This window comes from Sprattus sprattus, assembly GCF_963457725.1.
Source record: "Sprattus sprattus genome assembly, contig: scaffold_225, whole genome shotgun sequence".
Lineage (NCBI taxonomy): Eukaryota > Metazoa > Chordata > Actinopteri > Clupeiformes > Clupeidae > Sprattus > Sprattus sprattus.
Genome location: NW_027666980.1, coordinates 1 through 5000, shown reverse-complemented (window position 1 = coordinate 5000; position 5000 = coordinate 1).

The window sequence follows — 5000 nt, the reverse complement described above, 5'->3', positions numbered from 1 at the left end:
ATGTGTGTGTGTGTGTGTGTGTGTGGAGTCCTTGCTATGTGTGTGTGAAACCTCAATGTTGTTTGCTGGACTTGGATTATGTATCTGTGTGAGATTGTTGAGTTGGTGAATTTGTCTGTGTCTGTGTGTAAGAAATAGAAGAAGAGAGGGAAAGAGAGGGAGAGGGGAAGGAGAAAAAGAGAGGAGGGAGGGAGGGAGAGGGAGAGGGGGATAGAGAGAGAGAGAGAGAGAGAGAGAGAGAGAGAGAGAGAGAGAGAGAGAGAGAGAGAGAGAGAGAGAGAGAGAGAGAGAGAGAGAGAGAGAGAGAGAGAGAGAGAGAGAGTACATCCATAGCCTGAGGGCGTTGTGGTTTGTTGCATGTGTGTGTGTGTGGTGTGTTGCATGTGTACACACTGGAAATGTAAATAGTCGGCCACCATCAACTGTGTGTTTACAGAAGGGTCCTGATCTTGCCTCTGGAGCTGGCTGAGCTGAGTGGGAAGAAACCTATAATGTGTGTGTGTGTGTGTGTGTGTGTGTGTGTGTGTGTGTGTGTGTGTGTGTGTGAGAAAGAGAGACAGATAGAGAGAGACAGTGAGTAGGGGAGAGAAAGGGGCAGAGAAGTCGCCGTAAACGTAGAAATGGATAGAGGAAGATGCAAAAAATAAGAACAGAAGAAGAAAGAACAATGAGATATTGTTTATGAAAATGTATCAAGGGAAAGTATACAAACAAACACACACACACACACAGCATCCATCTGGTTTCTCAGGCCCTCTGCTCTGCTCCCAATTTGAACCCCACACACACACACACACACACACACACACACACCCTTTTCCTGTGTGTGTGAGAGAACTGCTCGTTCATCTGTTTATTTACTTCAGTGCACATCATAGACTCAGACCACAGGAAGCCATTAGAGGCTGCAGTGTGTGTGTGTGTGTGTGTGTGTGTGTGTGTGTGTGTGTGTGTGTGTGTGTGTGTCTGCACACAGATCCGCTCCCGTCTGAGTTTAGTCTCTGCGCTTGGGGTGAAGTATGCTAACTCAGACAAATACGCCCAGTAGGCCGTAAGGTGAACACGGTTTTCGTTTCAGCCCGTTCCACTCACTGGCATCTACACAATCTTTAGCTTATAAAAAAGAACGAGTCGTGGTTAGTTACCAAAAAAAAGTTCGTCGCTGATTTTCCAGTCGATTGTCTATATGGCTTTGTTTCATGCAGAACTAGAGACTTCAGAGCGTAATAAGATTTTTGTCGGGAGCCGTGCCACGGTTCGACACGTGATCATGCTACACCAATGAGAAGGCTGCATTTGTCAACAGAATGGAAAAATGGCGGCTCCCGTGTGGTTAGAAACATCGTTAAAGATAGAGGAAAACATCCGAACATCCTCAAAAGTGGGCTAAATTAATTCTAATTAGTGCTGTATAGATAGCCGCGTCCAAGAATAACAATGAGGCAAATATACGATAATGTTATTTTTATGTTAAGTCATTGACATCAAGTTTAACATACATGGGAATACCCATTACTGTGGATCTTACATGGACTGTGAACACCCACCGAAGAAATCAAGGCAAAGACTGTACTTCCTACATCAGCTGAGGAAGTTCAGCACCATCAGCTGTGTGTCCTGACAGCATCACTTGGTATGGGAACTGTACAGCCTGTGACTGCAGCACCGAATCATCAGAGCATCTCTCCATATTCTGCAGGAGACCTACAAGAAAATACCTACCTACCAGCGCCCAAGGTATTGTAAAGGATTCCTAACATCCTGACCATGGACTTTTCAAAACACTGAGGTCAGGCAAACGTCTCTGCTGCTACAAGACCAGAACAGAGAGACTGAGGAGGAGCTTCTTTCCTCAAGCATTCCTTATCCTGAACACACACAATGACTATAAAACATCAATTACACCTTTTTTCACACACTGCTCTTTAAACTCCCTCTTGCTATTTATGAAAAATATTTCTTGATCTTTCTTTCTTCACACTCGCACAGAAAAAACAGTAGTATTTTTATGCATGTGACAAATAAACCTCCATGTATCAATAAAAGGCAGTAATTGTAAATACCAATGACCATCTGTTTGTTCATTCATTCATTCATTCTTCCACAAATGAAAACAACACTAATGAACCATAAAAACACTCTTTATGAAACATGAAATATGATATATAAAACTGTACAAAACTGAATAAGAAATAACAGATTAGGGACACTCAGTCCTCACTGTTAGTGTCAGTGTCAGGACAGTTATCTTCCAGTTCCTACAGCAACGACATAGGTCAACTATGCAACACAATCCTGCAGAAAAACATCTGTCTGTCTCACAGGCACCTTTGCAGCCACAGTGTATCACATGCAAAACACTGTCAGGGGCCGGATTTCTAGTCATCCAGGTGACATGCAAGTTCCCATTCTCTATTTGCCAACCATATCCAGCAGGTGATGGAGCACTTATATTATGTTTGAGACAGGACCTCATTATTGCAGCCTGGTAGTTTGCCCTTTTGCAGTGCTGATGGAGGGCATCAGTGGTAGGGGGAATGGATAATTCTGGCAAGGCTGATGATGTCATACAGAAAGCCTTGAACCTAGCTTTATTTACATTATCAGCTGCCGACTGATCATATAAGTGGCATACATACTGGCAAAGAAATGCAAATGTTGACTGCTCCAAGTTTAAGTTAGTACCTAAACTTTTAAAAGCCTTTAGGTACTCATCTTTCTCACATGCAACAGAAAATGTCTTTTTTTTCTCCTTTGCCATTAAAGGCACTTGTGGAGTCACACCCAGAAAATGTTTGAATTCCGATCAAGGCTGAAAACACACTGGTTCCAAGAGCTGATGACACCTTGGTAATGTCAATGATACATGTCCTGTTGCCAGTCCCTGTAAAAAAACATATAAAGTGCATGGCAAATCTGTCTGCACACTTACAGCAATGACTGCCACATCTGTATATGCCAGACAGTGTAGCGGGTTGAAACGGAAACAGGGTTCACCTTACAGCCTATATGAGGATGTGCATGTGTGTGAGTGTGAGTGTGCACACACTGGGCACCTTCACGAGGCTTCTCTCCAGTCTTCTCTTCCACACACACACACACACAAACAGAGTTGAAGACCTTGTAAATGTTTTCCCACATAGTATGTTTTTGCATATGAAAATGCCAGTGAAAATGCCTTTAAATATTGTAAACATATAAAAGGTCAGGCACATTTATGTGGACCTTCCCTGCCATGTACTATCAGGTGATGTTTTAAAGACCCAGCTTGTTTAGAAGTTTTTCCACATTGGCATGAGTATCAACATATGCATTTGAGAAGGGCAAACTTCAAACTTCAGAATTCAAGCATTTACATGGCTTTTCTTCACTGTGCAACCGCTGATGGCATTTCAGACTTGATGTCCTAGTGTAGTGTTTCTCAACCACTGGGCCGTTGCACTTATCCTTATTACTACTGTATTTTGTGCTGTGTCTTACTGATATAATGTATTTAACCCTTATTTAATGTTAATCACAATTACAAACGAGGGTCTGACAGGGCTTACAATTAGGTGTGAGTGCTCCAGATCAATGAGGAAAAGTCAACCCCCTCCCTGGATTTCTAAAGTTGGGATGATTATTGTATTTCTGTGATGACTTCTTACAATGTTGCATGGAATTGTTTGTGTATCATCTAAGCCTATGATTTCTCATAGTTAAGATCACCTTAGCTGACGTAGGAAGTACAGTCTTTGCCTTGATTTCTTCGGTGTGCTGGGTGTTCACAGTCCATGTAAGATCGTCAGTAATGTGTATGCCCATGTATGTCAAACTTGATCTAAATGACTTAACATAAAAATAACATTATCGTATATTTGCCTCATTGTTCTTCTTGGACGCGGCTATGTATACAGCACTAATTAGAATTAATTTAGCCCAATTTTGAGGATGTTCAAGTGTTTTCCTCTATCTTTAACGATGTTTCTAACCGCACGGGAGCCGCCATTTTTCCATTCTGTTGTCAAAAAGCAGCCTTCTCATTGGTGTAGCATGATCACGTGTCGAACCGTGGCACGGCTCCCGACAAAAATCTTATTACGCTCTGAAGTCTCTAGTTCTGCATAAAACAAAGCCATATAGACAATCGACTGGAAAATCAGCGACGAACTTTTTTTTGGTAACTAACCACGACTCGTTCTTTTTTATAAGCTAAAGATTGTGTAGATGCCAGTGAGTGGAACGGGATTCATTTTCTAAAGCACTTTTCGTGCTTCACCTTGCGGCCTACAGGCCTCTCCTCAGACCGACTCTGCATCTCTCACTCTCTCTCTCCCTCTCTCTATCTCTGTCTGTCTCTCTCTCTCTCCCTCTCTCTATCTCTGTCTGTCTCTCTCTCTCTCTCTATCTCTGTCTGTCTGTCTGTCTCTTTCTCTCTCTCTGACTCCATCTCTCACTCTCTCTCTCCCTCTCTATCTCTGTCTGTCTGTCTGTCTCTTTCTCTCTCTCTCTATCTATCTCTTCTCCCTCTCTCTCTCTCCCTCTCTATCTCTCTCTATCTATCTTCCTCTCTGTCTCTCTCTTTATCTCTCTCTCTCTTTGACTCTCTGTCTCTGTCTCTCTCTCTGACTCTCTTTTTCTCTCTCTCTGTGTCTCTCTGTGTCTCTCTCTCTGTCTCTCTCTCTCTCCCTCTGTCTCTCTCTCTCTCCCTCTCTCTCTCTCTTCCTCTCTCTATCTCTCCCTCTCTCTCTCTCCATCTCTCTCTCTCTCTCTCTCTCTGTCTCTCTCTCTCTCCCTCTTTCTCTCTCTTCCTCTCTCTATCTCTCCCTCTCTCTCTCTCTCTCTCCCTCTCTCTATCTCTGTCTGTCTCTCTCTCTCTCTCTATCTCTGTCTGTCTGTCTGTCTCTTTCTCTCTCTCTGACTCCATCTCTCACTCTCTCTCTCCCTCTCTATCTCTGTCTGTCTGTCTGTCTCTTTCTCTCTCTCTCTATCTATCTCTTCTCCCTCTCTCTCTCTCCCTC